Below are 18,003 nucleotides of genomic sequence, written 5' to 3' on the forward strand. Positions count from 1 at the left end.
TCCTACCACTGACTTATTCCTATCTCAAGGCAACCTCAGCATCAGATATTATGAAAATGCAGTGGAAGAGGAAGGATTAGAAGTATGTACTGAGTGAAAGGCATAATTGATTAGTAGAACTCATGCTTTGCATGTAAAAGGTCTAGTGCCTTCTATGTGTGCCCACTGTGGTAGTTAAATGCACCAGAAACACATAGCTCATTCCCTTTGGTGAGATGGCCTCAAGACTGCCTGTAGCTAATTAGCGTAGAGAAGGTACTAAAAAATGAGGGCCCTATCCTGCTGAACAAGGAGAATCCCATTCCTTGAAACATAACATGGAAATTACTGAGAGGTTAAAGAATGTAGCCGTATAAAATGCCACTGTAATGATGAGATCATCTCATTATCTTTCCCCACTTTGAAAGTTATATATACAGGGCTTCCCCTGCCCCAGCAGGAACTCAGTTCCAGCACCTCATCTTTCCCTCGCTCTCATCCTTCAGTCACCTTTTGTTTCATTGGGTCCTTACAGTGGCATCACCCATCTGTTACTTGTCTTTTAGTTGACATGTTTGAAAGCTGTTGCATATAAAACAGAAGTTGCTCTTTATGGGTCTACAGAATTAAAGTGTACCTCTGTTCCCTTTAGGAAAACACAGAACTACTTGGAACATAACGTTCAATTATTGGCCCTAAAACGCACTGCATCTGGAGAAAGGTTACGGCAAGATTATGATTTTCGGAAGAGAACCCAGCAGTCTTTTGTGGGAATGACAAAAACGCCCATCTGCTTTGAAGCTCACAGAACGTTTGGTGCATTATTGATGGGTATTCTTTATTTGAATTTTTTTTAGCAAAATGTGTGAACTGCATAATCAAAAGATAAAATAATTATCAATAATAATTATTATTATCAATTAACAAAAAAACACACACAAAAAACACACCCCAAAACAAGTATGCATAGCTATTTGTTTTCTGGGTAGGCTTGCTGAAATGAAGCAGTTTTTCTTTTCTTTTTTAGCAGGCATCTAAAAAAAATGGTGCCTGTCAAAGGGAGGGCAGGGTGTTCCAAAGCATAGGTGCTGCCACACTGAAAGATCAAGTCTTCACAGATGTGGAACAAACATGTGGCATTTGTAAAAGTGCAAGTTCCATAGATCAAAGCAATTGAGTAGGTATGTATGAGGCAAAGTGATCGTTCAAATAAACTGGTCTGAGGCCACAGGATACAGTGTTTGCATTGAAGTTTCACAGGGGAATGGTTGTACCCACTGATCACCAATTTAAACTATTGGAAACTTGAAAGCAAAACCAATATGCCTGTGATGAGATGATTATTTACCTGTTATTTGTTGTCCTCACTAGAAGGTTTTGCTCTGTGAATAAATAAAATAAATGAAAATATCAAAAGTTTTTTTTTAAAACAACTGGAACTCCTCTTAGAGGTTATATTAATATTTCTGTGTTTGATGGATATGTGAATTATTGATACTGTTCTGTTTTCATCAAACACCATAGCTAACCCAAACTAAACTTGCAAAACAAGCCTGCAAATGGTCAATTATTAATCATTCAATTATTTGTAATTTCCCAACAAATTTTGCTCTACAGTTTCGATGGGCTTTTCTTTGAGGAGCCAAATCTGGACACTATGGTATCAACATGGATTCACACAAGCAACTGCATAGCGTAGAATTTGGGGGCATGTGGAAGGGCTGCAGGGAACTGTAGAGGAAGGAAAGGCCCTGTTGCACAAGCTGCAGTAGATAAAAACATAAGATGAGCCCTGCTGGATCAGATTAAAGGCCCATCCTGTTCTCACAGTGGCCAACCAGATACCTCTGAGAAGCCCACAAGACACTGATATTAGGTAAAACATGCCCACTGCTTTATTGATCATGGTCTTAATAAAGGTTAGTGCTACCACAGAGCGTGGATTGTGCAGAGGGCAGCCTGTCTTTTGGCTGAAACTTCATGCTCAGCCTATTGGCTGGGCACTGGAAGTTGCTGGGTATTAGGGTTCCACCCCAGCGTAGACCATTCCAGTGGACCCTGCATAGAAACTGGGTCTGTGGTGACCAACTTCAGCTCTTTGAGATAGAGCTGCGGCTGTGCCAGGGAGGCTAACTCTCCGGGGCCAAGCTGTCTTCGGCCCACCCAATATCCGTTGGGAGGGGGCCATGCCCCCTCAATGTTGAGGGGGTGGAGGAGGGTGAGGGCAGAGCTGAGTGTGGAGCAGCTTCAGTGGCCAGCTTCTTATGAGCACAAGGAGAGGAGGAGGCGCCAGGCATTGAAGCCGTCCCACGCTGGGCTTCACACTCAACCTTCTCCCGATGATGCAGTGTCGCTCACGTATTGTGTGCTGGGCACTTTGTGTCAAACACATGCAATGCATGATGCACACATTATGTCACACACACATGCCACCACATGCAGCGGCAGAGGAAGCCGCTTGGGCACCTGGGGCGGGGCGCCAAGGGGCAGGGCGCATCGTGGGGCCTCTGGAGTCTGCCTCCCTCCTCCCACTCAGCTGCCCTACAGCTGAGGGGGAGACGGCAGGTGGACCGTTTGGGCAGCGCAGAGCCTGCATGTGCTCCAGCCACTGCGTCTCTCCTAGGAGAGACGTGTGGCTTGGGTGCGCTGCAGGCCCCGCGGTGAGTGCCACCCAGCATTTTGTCACCCCCCCAGTGGTGGCATCCAGGGCGGACCGCACCTACCGCACCCCTCTTCCTCTGCCCCTGGCCACGTGCTGGGCCCTCACAATCTTGGGTGCAAGTCGGTGCTTCTGGGCCATTATGGGTTTCTCCCTGTTTGACTATAGATCCTGTCCAATATTCCTGCTCTACCAACACCTAAAGTTGCAACAGAACAATAACTTGAGAACAGAACTTGGCAGAACTGCTAACCAGTGACTCTGAAGTAAGGCCATTTTTAACTGAGGGTGAGTAGGTGAAGTGACCACAAACAATGATATGGTGCTGGGGAATGGTCCTTAATTTCTGCCCATGGGATGGGCTGGAGAGAGAGAGAGAGAGAGAGAGAGAGAGAGAGAGAGAGAGAGTTCTCTCTCGGACCTACTCTGAGGTTGCACGCCTTTCACTCTGGCCAGAGCCTGGGATTGGTTCCACTTCTTGATCATGCAGTCCTTTTCCACCTGCCTTCCCTATTTCAGTGTTTAGCTTTGAGCTAGTCTCAATGCAAGCAAATGATATCTTCACGTACATAAACGTGGGGATTAATTAGTGCATGCAAAGTGCTTTGGAGTTGTTGATTGAAGGGAGAGATATAAAAGCAAAGTAGTGTATCATGCTCAGTAGCCTTCACCAATTTGGGAAAAGGCACCTGGCCATTAATCAGACAGTTTTAAACCTGTACCCATAGCCACTTATGAATAAATATATGCTTCATATTCACATCTCAGAGTGGCTAGAGACCCTGTCCCTCCCGTCCATCATTAACTCCCTATGTGCTTATCCTCCTCTGATGTATTCATGGTGTCAAGGGCACGGAGGTAACTTTATATCTGTGGTGTGCACATATAAAAGCTCAATGGTGGGTGGCATTATGAGTTTTATTGCCAAGCATGTAATGACTGCCTCTCTTTTGCATGAATGAATTCAGTGGGTGACAGGTATGTAATTCATAGCTTTGTAAAAAGCTTTGAGAGTAAGTGTAAGAAATGTACTATATAAATGTCAATATAATGCACATTTTAAAGACTATGGTTTGAATCACAGAGAGGTAAGTTTGTGGACTGGGGGGGGGACTGTGATGGTGGGTGGGAAGAGAGAGAAAAGAAACATAAATAGAAAAGGAACAGCAGGGTTTTTTTCTGGGTAATGATGACTGGGGATTTGTGCCACAGTTCCATAAACGCATCTGCTCTGTCTAGAGCTCTTCTATGGGCCTCATTACTGGGATATCTGAGTGACTCACAAACATGAAGAAATGTATATCTGCACAAAACAGTAGGGAAGTCTATTACCCTGATTTTACAGAAGAGACTCTGGGGCACAAAGAGATTAAAGAAGCTCTCTGTTGCATTCACAGACAGCAGGCAACAAAGGTGTGGTGTGAACTACATCCCCTGGTTTCGGGCTCAGCACCTTGATCAGAGCAAATGGCATGTGTATGTTTTGGTCCCCCAGGGAAGAGGGAAAAAGACTACGAAATTCATCCTGCTATGAGCCATTCATGGTCCAGCTCTTTCTCCCCTACCACACAAAATGACCTTTGCAGTCACTTTGCAATGGAATCTCTGTGGAGCTGTTGGCCAATTCACGTGACACCCCCACCCCAAAATGAATTGTAATCATGGGCACCTTTAGGAAACAAGGCTTGTGAAATTCCAAATAACTGAAAATATTTTTGTGCACACCCCAATGTCCAGGAGCCTCCAGTGACTCAGGGTTTGGTTTTCTTGAAATGAAGGTCAAGGGAGACTGTGGTGCCATTAGGCATGACTTTATTTACACATACATGGAACCTGCACATAGGACTCACCATGAATGCCTCTCTTCTTCTCTTATAATGGCAATGGCACCTATCTGAGAGGTGCCAGAACAAAGTTCTGGTGAGTTCCAGCTGAAAAAAAGCCCTGTATAACAGTATCTAGGAAGGCATGTCAGCTCCAGGGAATTCTCCCTCCCCGCCATACTCCTATGTACCACACATCATTTGTGGTGTTGACTTAGATCAGGGGTAGGCAACCTAAGGCCTGGGGGCTGGATGTGGCTTAATCGTATTCTAAATCCGGCCCACAGACGGTCCGGGAATCAGCATGTTTTTACATGAGTAGAATGTGTGATTTATTTAAGATGCATCTCTGGGTTATTTGTGGGGCATAGGAATTCGTTCATTCCCCCCCCCCCCCGCCAATAAAAAGATATAGTTCGGCCCACCACATGGTCTGAGATAGTAGCAACTGTGTTATCACCAATTGTTCTGTGTATGTAATGGGACTCAGTGCTGTGCTGATCATTCACAGATACATATGGAACTTTCCAGAAGCATAGCTGTATTGGTCTGTGGTAGCAAACACAACTGAGCCTCAGAGGCTAATGATGAAATTCTTAGCTCATCATGGCAGCAGTGGGGCTTAACAGAGCAGTAAAACTTAGGCCAGCTAGGGTGGAAGTGAGTGGGGAAAGACAAATATATTTTATTTCTCTTATGCCGGCTCAGTGGTCTGGGCCCTTCATCTCAACCTGCCAGCAGCAGGGCTGGCTTAGGATCCAGACATTCCTTCACTAGCACAGCTCTGCCCCTTTGTCACTCCAGAATGGCACATATGGGGGATTATGCTAGCAACCACCAGCAGGGATACCATCAGTTCTACCCAAAGTTTTGGGCAGGGGCATGAAGGGGCAGAGACAGCCCCTCCCCTTGCCAGTGGCCACTGGGCAGAGCTGGGTGGAGGGACACCTCAGTCTCATCCAGACTCACTCTGCAATTGTAAGTCAGGGCTTGGAATTACTCTGTTAATATATTCATTATTATATAAACTTTCATGAACCACACTTCACTTCATCAGGTGCATGAAGTGTAATCCTAGATTGGGTGAGGAATGCCTCAAAGTGAGATCAGATATCCCTCTAAGCTCACTCCTCTATAACAACCAAAGGGCATCTTGAGGAAGTGGCTCCCATGTGGCCTGGTCTCTGTCAGAATTGCTGCTTCTTTTGCTCCACATTTAGTCCCCCTTCACACATACAGTTTTCATTAGCCACACCCTTCCCCTGTGCTGGCTGGCTTCTCTTCTGTTAAATGCCCTTTCCTTCCCAGTTTAACAGTTTTACTGCTTCTACTACTGGAAGAACAAAGTGTCTGGAAGCAGCTTCACCCAGCGATCAACAATACAAGGAAGTCTCTATTAGATGTGTTGAAGAGCCACCTGTAATGCAAATATTTATAGCACTCAGACACCAGAGAAGGCTTCGCAGTACTGACTGAGATCATGACATGCCAAAACCTGGGCAAATGACTGTAATTAAGTCTGGAGGAATCATGTTCTGCTTTTTATAAACAACTCAGCATGTGATAAGGCAGTTCTTGTGTGTCTGTGGTGCGAATACAACAGAGTGGGAAGGAATGGGGGATTAGTTTGTCTAAGCAAGATAGGTTAGAGCTTCAGACTTTTCAAGGCACATGGAAACACAACCTATAAATAATGTGCAGCTCTGGGAACTAATTAAAAGGAGAGATTAAATCAGAGCCCAGGAAAGGAAAGCTTAGAGTAATTTGTGGGTGTCCTGTTGTTATTACTTAGTACAGGGATGGGAATCTAGAACTCATGAATCTCTTATCCAGTTTTTGTAATTCCATTTGTATTCTCAGCTTTTGGATTTTATTTTTTAAAAGACACTTTGGGTTGACTTGGGTGAAGTTATCACATGAAAGGAACAACTTCTGCTCATGTGACAAAACTTCTCTCCTTTTCCTCTGCAACCCCCGCAATCTGCTCTGGAGGGTTAGGAGAACCCCAAAAAAGATTTTGGGGAAGGCTATTGGCCATGCAGGGAGAGGAGAGGGACAGAACCTTTAATTGTACATGAAATGTCCTTCTACCCACACATGGTTGTTTGAAACAATGCTTTATTTCCTGTTGGATACAGGTCCATAGTTTTGTAAATGATAAATCTCCCCTGCCAACACACATTTCTGATTGTGTGTGTGAACATGGTTGGTTTCTAAGAACACTGGAGGGCAGGGGTGCCAACCTGCCCTCAGGATTGTGGGTGCCTGTTGCTGCAAGATGGATGTCTCTGCAGCCAGCAAGGCACCCTTTTCCACAGGGAGGGGCTCAGACTCAAGGGCAGAGAGACTCTGCTTCTGTGTCTGAGCTCCACCCCCCAAAAAGGGGAAACCTAACAATAATCTGGGCCCATCTTACCTCACCTAGGTTGTTAGTTAATCAAGAGAAGTGCAGGCTTCAGTTCATTGCAGAGGCCTTGAATTAGCTTCAACCACTTAGGAAAGAGATGATACAGTGTGAAAAGGGGTTGTGATTTTTTTTACTGATTTCTTACAGATAATTTTTATTTTTTATTTTTGTAAACCACTTTGAGATTTTATTGCAATCGAGTGGCATATAAATGTTGTGAAACAAACAAACAAACAAACAAATAAATAAATAAATACAAATGGCATCTAAAAATAACTGATAACAACAAACTTAAATTGTTAGGGCAGGGTTGGAACAGCTTCCTGATGAAGACTGGCAGACATTTCCATTGTTATCAATTATTATTATTATTTTATTATTATTATTATTATTATTATTGAAATGAGAGAAATGGTTCACATTTTACTGCAATCCTACCTAACCTATGCTTCCTGAAACAATACTAACGTGAAATGCAGGAATTATTTGCACTTCTCTGAATTTTGCGATGCAGTTCTACAACCCAAAAATATGTACAAAAATGTGTATATGTCAGGGACTAGACAGAGGAGGAATGGTAGAGATCGCCTCCCCAACCTGACCCATCCAGGGAGGAGGAAGAGGAAGACAGCATAGACTTACAACAGTGGTTTGCGGGAGGTGACAGCTCAGAGGCAGATGAAGGGCAAAGTTGGGAAATAATAGGAGAGGAGGAGGAGGAAGCGAGGTGATAGCTGATGGACACGGTGTCATTGGAAAGCCTTCCAGATGCCCCCCGAACCCGGTGAGCCTTGAAAGTAGGAGAGCAAAGAGCTAGAAGACAGAGGGCATATAACAGCACCCGTAGAAGTGATGAATGAGCAAGTGGGAGAGTCGGGGGGTCGAAATTCACTTGGGACAATGCCGTTATCCAAGAGGCTGGGTTCTATAGCCTCTCTCTGTAATTACTGAATAAAAAGGGATGGTAAGAAACCTTCCCTTATGTTTATACTTTCCTGGGAGCCGCTGACAGCATCCTGACAGTATATTAGGTGGGAATATAAAAATAAATAAATGCACATATTAGTGAAAATAACATAACATGTTGCCATCTTGACTTTCGTGTGTGCCTACCTGTTGAACTCAGTGGCCAGGAGATGCCAATCTCATCCAGAAGACAGTTTTGTATGTATGCATGCCATGTATCTAAATAAGTTGTCCATGCCACCATCACAAATTCATTATACAGTAGCTGTGTCTTACAGAGCAGATTGCTAGTTTTTCACCAAAGAAGTAACATGCTCGGGGAGGGGATGCATTCTCTTGTTATTGATGGGTTGCACACAGTTTCCATCTGTCAGCAGAAGGGATTTCTGCTAATGCAACGAGACCTCCCCCTTCCCCTGTGTAACCCTAAATCTGCTCCAGAGGATTGAGGGGACCCTCCAGAGCAAAGCTGTGATACTTAAGAGAGGAGAAGGGGAGAGGGAAGTCCCATTGCATCAGTAGAAGTTCACTCCCACAATGTTGGAGGTTCCCTAGTAGCTTCTATCATCCCCCCCCCAAACATGGCCTGCACCTACTCTCTCTCTCAAATACCTAAAATGTTAGCAGACAAGGCACATATAAATGGGACTTTTGTTGTTGTTTTTAAAGTTGAATGAGCTTTTCTTAACATTATTTTTCCACCCTTCATTGAATTTAAACACTGGCAATTCCAGTAAAGCCATTGGAAGGGGAATTGTCGGTATCCATTAAGATGCTTAGATTTCTCCCTTTTCATATTGGCCCTTTTTCTTAATTTCCAAAGTAAGAGGCAGTGGGGTTCAAGAGTTCTGAGTCATTTCCCGACAGTAGATGCATAGAGGGTGCTTTGTGATGACCCAGTGGTGAAGGAAAGCTACTTTCCAGGGGCTCTGCGACACGGTCCTATGTTAGCTCTAGGAAGACTGGTCTCAAATGAAGTTCTGCCTCTGGGTAGAGGACTACACACTTTAGCTGGCAGCAGCAGACTTTTGTAATTACTATAAAATATTTTTGTTCTCTGCCCAGCTATATCTCTTTGAGGGGGAACAAATACTCGAGAAGCTTTGTTTTACCTGTGATGCAAAACCTTTCCGCTTTATTTTCCTCCCTGCCTTCCTTTCTGAAATTCACTTTTGTTTCCCCTTCTCTCCTCTCTCCCTCCCTCTCTCTCTCTCTCTCTCTCTGGCCACTGGATTCATGTCTTTTCTCTCTTGTTGCCCTCCCAGCGCTTCATTACTGTCATCTTTTTTCCCAGCCACTGAACCCTTGATGTTGTTCTAATTGACAGACGGGGTTTAAAAGCACATTTGAAAGCGCCTGTCTTTTTAAATAGACTCCTGTCTCATCAAAAGATGTACAGCAACATTCCATTAGAGCAAATCATTTGAAAATAGATTGGGCTTTTAGTAACTGTGGTTGTGTTTTTATAGTTGGGCTATTCAGCAAGGTTCTTCCGTTGCCCTCTATTCCTCTTTCTCTTCCATTCTAGAGGGGGAAAAGGAAGCAAGAAGAAGAGATACATTAAAGAAAGATTAGGGACTATTTCTGTTGTTTGGATTCTCCCCCACCCCACTCCCCTTTTCAACTTCTCAAGCAGCTTATTTCTACTATTCATTCTTCATTGCCGAGGCATGAAAGTTTTTGAAATGAAAGTGGTGATGAAAAATGCAAACACGCACACGTTGGAACGGAACAGGGAATAGAAAGGGAAAATAGCATTACTCTGCCCACCGTTCTGCCTGGCAAGACCAATTTCCATTGCCTTCACAATTTATCTATTGACAGCTAACCTTTGGCTTTGCTACAAGCGCTGTGTGTGGAGTGGTGCTTTGATGCACTGTCCCAGGAAGGCACTGAGCAACAGGCTGGTGCCCAAAAGAACCACAATAAAATCTTCTGGTTTGTTGATTTCATTTATTGAAAGGGTTTATTTCATCAAATAAATAAATAAATAAATAAATAAATAAATAAATAAATGTTGAGGGAGCCTTGCAGCAGGGGTCAGCAAACTTTTTCAGGAGGGGGCCGGTCCACTGCCCCTCAGACCTTGTGGGAGGCTGGACTATATTTTGAAGGGGGGGGGAAATGAACAAATTCCTATGCTCCACAAATAACCCAGAGATGCATTTTAAATAAAAGGACACATTCTACTCATGTAAAAGCACGTGATTCCCGGACCGTCCATGGGCCAGATTTAGAAGACGACCCAGCCCCCTGTCCTTAGTTTGCCTACCCATGCCTTACAGCATCTAAGGAACAAGCCCAGAAGCAATCCTATCACTACCTTGAGGCTGTTTTTATGAAGGTCCTCAGGAAGCCATGGAGGTGCTGCTTCACTGGTGGGGAGGGAGGACTACTAGCAGGGCAACTCATATGCAACTCATATCCTCAGCACGTGGACAGAGAGCTTGGCTGCTGTGCATGTTCCATCAGTGCATGTTCCATCCATTTTCCAGCGATTGGAATGTTAAGTATGACTGTTTAATTGACACTGAAATGAAAAATGGCTAAAGGTTTATTGCAGAAAGTTTAACATGCTGCTTTCCCATGAAGCTGTACTAAAGCCAAGTAGAGCACACTGAGCTCTTTCTAAGTTGATGATTAAGTAACTGATTGTTGTTCTCTGGTAGTTAACATGTGAGTGTTGTAACTTTAGATCATGTGATGAAGGTATTGAGTTGCAAATCTCCATTTTGAAAGGGACTTGCCTTTAGTCTTTGTCTCCCAAACTCAATCAAGTGAAACTTTCCTGAAGGGAGAGTAAACAGCCTAAGGCCAATGAAGGCAGGAATGCAGGCTATGGATAGAGAGACAGAGACCTTTCAAACTTTCTAAGATGCTGAGCCTGTGCTGGACAGCACAAGTCGTTGTACAAGTATTTTTATGTACATTTGATGTTTTCATTCTGTTATGAAGAAAGTTTGCTAGTAAAATTTGAATAATATCTTTATGGGCCTGGAAAATGCTTTATTTCCAAAAGGAGTCAGTTCTTATGCTTTCAGTTGCTCCAAACTGCACAATATTAATATCTGCAACAGGTGAAAGGAAAAACTGAGTGTGTTGAAGGAGTGTTATGGGTAGGCCTCCATGTTTCCATGACACATCCTCTGGAATGGCACAGAGATATATGCCAGCCTTGGGATGGTGCAGAGGCAGGAGGCAAGAAGGAATAGCTGCCCGCTCACCTCCCACCCTGGCTGCAGCAAACTGGTGGGGCAATGGAGGTGGCCGTGGCTCTACCAGCAGCTCTTCCTTCACCACAGTGACTCTTAGGCACACTCTGCCCACCTAATAACCCAGCTTTAAAATGTAGAAGAAACATGTCACAGAAGATAAAAGAGACTCAAATCAAGGGATTGGTAAAACATCTATGCTCAGCAGGTTGAAAGCCTAGCTGAAAAATAATGTCCTTGAGGAGGCTTTTAATCACATAAGCAAAGAGGGGGCACTTCTATATTCCCGGCCTATTGATGGCAGGCAGGCAGGCACCTAACTCTTTTTGGTGCCAACTCAAAACATCTTTGTTTAGGCAAGCCTATTCAGACATATAGAAGCTGCCAAATGCTTTCATCAGGTTTTGGCTTATTGCCGATTTTAATTATTGTTGATTATTTTAAATATTTGTTTTTATATGTTTTTACTGATAATTTTATTTATTCAAAATTCTATTTATTTACTGCATTTATATACCACTTTTCTCTCTCTCCAAAGGGGCTCAAGATGGCCTACATGGTCCTCCACCTCCTCATTTAATCCCCACAATAACCCTGTGAGATAGGTTAGGCTGAGAAGCAATGACTGGTCCAAAGTCACGCAGTGAGCCTCAGGGCCAAGTGGGGATTTGAAGCCTGGTCTCCCAGGTCCTAGTCTTAGACTGTGCCACACTTTCTGTAAGCTGCTCTGAGGTTTTATGACCATCCAGGTTAGGGCTGGGAGGTCCATATTGTGTGGAGACAGGGCCTTCATGTCATCTTTACCTTTTCCTGATTCACATTTAAAGAAAACATAGTAGCCCTTAAATAGTTTCCCCACTTCCTCTTGTTCCTGCACATATTGTAAGCATACGGGCAGAGGTCCCAATGAATTCTGTTATTTTCCCATGCTGATGTAAGATTGCTAGGATATGGGAAGGGGGTAGTCTACCTTTAATAATTACCTTAAAGGAACATTAAAATAGGTGTGGCTCTTTCACCCCTGCACTGTGATGGGAAATCCATGCCTAATGTATTTCTCAGTTCTATGCAACTCTGAAAGATACAGGATCTAAAAGTTACAGGACTGCAATTTGTCTCCATTTAAATCAAAATCAGGAGAGAAACTTATCCCCCCCCCCCCTAGTTGGCAGAAAGGCCTCCCAGGTGCATGCCAGATGTCCCTAATTTAATTACTTCCTGATTTTAAAGGATTGTTGTCCCCCCCCCCCGAAGAGTCTATCTTCACAGGAGGCTACTACAGCTTCCTATAAACTCTAGGACAATATACTATAGCTCTACAGTGTTTCTAACATTTGAATTCTTTTTCTAGAAAGCTGAGAGAAACCTGTCATATGTTTCTGAGAGCTGTCAGTGAAGATTTCGAGTCAAGTGACGCTACCACTGGTTTCCCGTTGAGGAGTTGATTGATCAAGTGGGAATCAGGGTTCACATTTGGAGAAGTGGGTACCTTGTGCTGAGAGTTAAGGTGAATCATTGGCACATGACAGCATAGGTATACTTAATTGGATGTCTTTCAGAAAGTGTGAAGAGATGAAGAAGCTTTCAGTAGATGTTCTTCCTCAAGGTGGCTTAATGAGGATTTCTGCTGGCAGGCAGCAGGTTAGGGTATCTTATTAGTGTGAGGAAACGTGAGATGATTTCAATCTCAGAAGGAAAGGGTCAGCCATTTTCAGTTTTGTGCAGTCCACCCACTCAATGCCCCAGCACCCTTCCAATGAGAGAGATAGCTGTCAGTGAGTCAAGCAGGCAGTCAAGTAGACATGTTCTGTCAAGTGATGTCAGAACTGGGAGTGCTCTCTCTGTCTTTAATGTTGCAGCTTCCCTGGTTTTCTAGCTGTGGAAATGAGAACCGGTCCCAGAAACCTCATCACAAAATGACACAGACATTGGTGTGGTAGATCCATGATGGTTTTCTTCCCTGGGGGTAGGGGGTAACAGAATGTTCATTTGAATGAATTATAAACAAGTAGCGGACATCAAAAACGGGGCAAGACTCAACAGTATAGAATCACAGAATCATAGAAGTAGGATCGTCTCGTCTAACCCTATGCAGTTCAGGAATCACAGCTAAAGAATCCCTGACAGATTTAGGGCAAGTCACATAATGCATAGATATTTTCTCCAACACCTCACCATTGCTCCTCAGTGCCCCCACTTCCTGCAACTGCCACCTTATTCTGCTTTGTGTTGGTAGTGGCAAAATTCAGGTAGAAGTACCTTCCAAGAGTAGAGACCTCCATGCATGGAGGGCCATTGCCTGTTTTGGAGCATTTATTGCAGCCTCTGTGCCCTATCCCATGCTGTTCTGGAGAAGCTTTGGGGTCATGGAAGGGACTGTCAGTGGTGGGGCTTGCAAGGAGCGCATGGGATTGCTCCCCTTTGCCAAGTTTATTTCTGGTCATGGTTCCTTGTATCCAACTTGTCAACACTGTGGTGGTTATTCTTTTTGAAAAATGTTTTTATGGTGCCCGAGGACCCTGCTATTTTTATAAGAATGTAGGCTATACACAACAACCGTTTAAGATCTTTTTTTAAAAATCATCTGAATCCTTTTCACCCACATCTGAATCCTCTTCACCCAAGATACGCAACCATTGCGTATGCTTATGTTCCAGCCATATAGCAGAACCAGCTACATATATTTAACTCCCACAGATCACACAATTCAGAGCACAATGGTGACACAATAAGCAAGAGGGAAGCGAGAGCAGATAACACAACACATTGAGCCAACCTGAAGAGCACAAGTCGAATCATAGACATACAACATATCAGTGATGAATCAATACATTCCTGTACCCATTTCAACAAAGAAACAAACTTCTCAAAGAACCACATGCCAACAGTCTGAAAACAGAAAGAAACTGAAACGGTATCTCTCGAATATGGCACAAAGGAGACAATTAAAGCAAGAGACAAATACACAGCATTTAAGTGCTATTTAAATATTTCAAGATGGTTTTAAAAAATATTTACAGATTAATGTGAAAATGGAGCCGAACAGAATGTGAAAAAACTTGCAAAAGTACTGTAAAAAATAGGCAGATCTGCCCATCCGAGTTTCATTTAGCTACTAAGGCTAAGACCCTTTGATAAAGCTGTGCTTCAAGAATGTGTTTCGCCCTTTTGTGAAACTATCTAGCTTGCTAGCTATCACTATCAGATCTTGGGGAAGTGGATTCCATAAACTGATTATGCATCATGTGTCCTGAACCTGCTGCCACTCAATTTTATTTGGTGACCCTATATTCTAGCATTATGAGAGAAGGAGAACAAATGTAGAGGGGGCAGGAACGTTGTTTTGACAGCTCTAGTGTCAATATGCATTTCATATCTTAGTATTTTATGGATGAAAGCAATGTCTTTCAACTTTGAGCAAAGAAATATCAAAGAAACAGAAGATTTGAGAGTTCCCAAGTGTGGAAGAAGCACAATTAGGAGCAGCATTAGAGTCTCTTACCTGCTAACAACTCTGGAAACTCTTACCTTTCCTCTTTCATTTGCCGATATTTTCTTCAGAAATACCATATCAATGTAATTATGACACTTCTAAAACCACCGAAGCTCAACTGCGACGTACCTAGTAATCATGTCATGAGAAGCTTTGCCTCTTCATTCTCCATAGCGTTACACAACAAAAGGTTCAGTCCAGCCAATTACCACTGAGAAAATAGGGCGAGACTTCTCCTAGATTTAAATGAAACCTTTATTCATACACTTGTGGTCAAATTTATTGTCCAAATGTTGATGGACTACAACTCCCATGACCCCCCACTCACCTGGGGGGTGCCACATGTGAAGCTACATAACCTGCACTTTCCATAAAAAGACGTAAACTGAAAAGCAGCCATTCATTAATGTTCACACTGCTGTGAATTTTGCGATGCAGTTTCCCAACGTGGGCAAAGGAGTATAAATGCATATTTTGGTGAAAATAACATGGGGAAATACATTCTATTATGGAAAATTGCTTCTAAAATGAGTATATTAGGCAAAATTGCATACAAAAAAATGTGTGTATTAGGAGAAACGTACACTAAAAAGATTAGCAATATTGCAAAGCAATATAGAAATGTAGAGGACTGAACTTGGATAAATGACAAATTCATCCATTCCTAACCCCAATCAACATGGCCAGTGATCAGGGATGATGGGAATTGGAGCCCAGCAACATATGGATGACACCAGGCTGGAGAAGTCTGGCATAAAGTTATGATATTGCTATAATTTACTTTGATCTCCAATCACAAATCAGGACCTTGTAAGTGGTGTGTGGATGTGTGTGTAGGTTACCAAGCTGTTGTGTTGTAACTTTCCCATTCCTGTGACAGAAAGAAATGCTTCCCTTTCTGAAATCTTTAGCAATCAGGAATTGGGAAGAAATTATGCCCTCCCCAAAATCTTTATTTCCACTCCCTCAGTGTTGCAATTAAGTCTGAGAAAGGGGCCAAGGCAGCACACTCAGACCTTCCCAAGAGAACCTCTCTGTGCTCTTTTCTTGCTTTCCGTGTCCTGGCTCCTTGTGTCGTAGCGATAATCTCTGTCGCTTTGTTGAATCTTCACAATAAATGGCCTTTGAGATTGATTAAAAACCCTCTGCTCAGTTCTGGCTCAGCATCGATTTCAACCGTTGCTGCTTCTAGCTTTATGTGCTGTACATCATAGAAATCAGAGATGGAAAAGACCTATTAGGTCCCATCTGGTTCGCCTCCCCTCCCTCCTCCTCTTCATGGGCCAGCAGTTTCTCCTTGCCCTGCCTGATAAATTCAACCCATCTCTCTCTAGTCTATCCTGAGCTGCTGTTTGTGGACATTATTCCAAACCTGTAAGGAAATGTCTGCATTGGTGGGCAGATTCGCTTTTGTGCTGCTATTTCTGGTGTCTTTGTTTATTTATATTTTGTTTCTCACAGGAAAGTTGAGCGCTTCCTTGTTGCCAGGCTGACTGCAGCTACAGATATGAAAGGTGCCTTCCCCCTTTTCTTGCAGAGTGTTGAAGGATGCAAGGGAGGGGCATTTCTGTTCATGAGTGTGAATAAATCCTTGACCTGCTACCACATCTGCTAAAACAGATTTTTGCAGGTTCATGCTGTGATTCAAAAACCTGCCAACACTGTTGGGTCAGAGATGACAGTGTTACCCAGAAGCATAAAAGGAAAGTATCCAAACTGGGGATCGGAAGATGGCTGAGGGTCCCGGTCCAAAATGGCTTGTGCTGGTAGTAGGGCTTTCACTTCAACAGCATCCAGCCATCATGTTGGCTTCCCCAAAATGGGGCCCATGGGGGTGGCCACTTGCACATCGTGAGAAGCAGTTAATCAATATACAAAGTAAATAACAAGTTAAAATTTAATTAAAAAGAGGACACAGATTTATGTGCATGAATCCAAATTCAGATAAATATAGGTTATGCTTCACTTTTTTCCATTCTGACGTCTTAAATATCCCTCCGCAAGATTATCCAAAATACAGGAAATTCTTCTAAAAGTTAGGGACTAGCATCACCCTGGGCAGCAGATCCTTACCTTAATGAATTAACTTAAATTCACTCTTACCTGGACATCTGCTTGGCTGACTTCAGTCATTTTAAAAGCTTGTTCACAGATGCCAGAGCCAGAGGTTACTCATCTCTTGGGGAGCATATTTGATTCCCCCCCCCATCCTATGTCTCTTTACTTGGATGTAAGTACCACTTTGTCCAGTGGGGCTTACTCCCTGGTAAGCATGCATAAGATTTCAGTGTTAATGTGTGAATATAGAATATGGTTAGTTCTCATTCTGGGACAAATTTGGTTTTGCGTGCATCAACTGTGTGGATTTCAAAATAACTAATGCTGATTTACACTAATCTTGTCGAGATGGGCATCCATTCTGTAGCACGGGAAATTAGCAGGAGCAAATATAAAATGCTGCATGGGGTAAGTTTTATAACTGAGCTCAGAGGAAAGGATGCAAAAACTCAGCACCGGGTGGCAAGAATTCAGCATTCAATAACCCAAATTGGAAACAGACTGATATCTTCCAACATTTGATAGAAGGAAATTGGTATACTTGGTTGTTAAATGAGCAAACCATTTGTACATTAGTGAGAGAGCAAAGTGAACAAACAGGTTTTCCCCCAGGTGTTGAAGGCAAGGGAAAGAAACATCTGCAAGACAGAGGATTATTAAAATGTCAGCCTAAAAGTACAAACAGGATCCCTCTGACACATGATCTTTAAGATCAACCAAGTGCGGCTTAATGACGAACGTCAACTCACCATGCTTCTTGGAGGTGTAAGATGTAATCTTTACATGCAGGATGGTGATCAAATTGTTTAATTGAGAACCAACTCTAACACAGAAAAGCCCAAGCAAAAACTGCAGCTGCTCCCCACCCACACACCTAGGCTCCTGAGCTCCCAAGTTTTGTGTAAATCCTGGACTGGAACTACTCTGTTTAAAATATGGAGCAGAATCCCTAATGTTATAATATCTACAGGAAATATGTACGCCCTTTCTGTTAGTTCTGATATTTGTTGGATGACTATGGGTATATAATAATGATCACTTTAAGCTTAGCACATTTTATAGCATAGATGCATTATCTATGTTAAATCTCTGTTTCCCCATCCTGAGATATTTTGGAGCATACATCTAAAATAATTAAATAGATGTGGTCACATCCAAGATGCAAGCAGGTTGTTTTATGCAAACTGCTTAAAGATGTTAACAATTAAGCAGTATACAAATCATGTGAAGTAAAAACAAAAATAAAGTAAATGAATTCTTTAAAGAGAGGGAACAGACTTAGGACCAGAACTTCAGCATTTAATTATTGGCTGGGTCTTTTGAGCTGTGTTGAATTTGAGGCTGGTAGGCGAAGGACTGTGGTTCAGTGGCAGAGCTCTGCTTTGCATGCAAAAGGTCACAGGTTC

The 18,003-nt window shown here is 43.0% G+C and overlaps 2 long non-coding RNA genes across 2 annotated transcripts in view; one reads left to right on the plus strand and one right to left on the minus strand.

Annotated features, from left to right (window-relative positions):
• The window catches only part of LOC308472264, a 19,023-nt gene extending 17,634 nt beyond the window's left edge, over positions 1–1,389 (plus strand). Inside the window, exon 5 of the long non-coding RNA XR_013983386.1 lies at positions 632–1,389. This is a non-coding gene — a long non-coding RNA (uncharacterized lncRNA). The remainder of the gene's footprint in view (positions 1–631) is intronic.
• The window catches only part of LOC308472276, a 20,250-nt gene extending 2,657 nt beyond the window's left edge, over positions 1–17,593 (minus strand). The window contains exons 1-3 of the long non-coding RNA XR_013983400.1: positions 17,347–17,593; positions 14,669–14,775; positions 1,328–1,361 (exon numbers count right to left, since the gene is read on the minus strand). This is a non-coding gene — a long non-coding RNA (uncharacterized lncRNA). The remainder of the gene's footprint in view (positions 1–1,327; positions 1,362–14,668; positions 14,776–17,346) is intronic.
• Positions 17,594–18,003: the final 410 nt, after the last annotated feature.

The sequence above is a fragment of the Podarcis pityusensis genome (genome assembly GCF_964106645.2).
Source record: "Podarcis pityusensis genome assembly, chromosome: 2".
NCBI classification, from domain to species: domain Eukaryota; kingdom Metazoa; phylum Chordata; class Lepidosauria; order Squamata; family Lacertidae; genus Podarcis; species Podarcis pityusensis.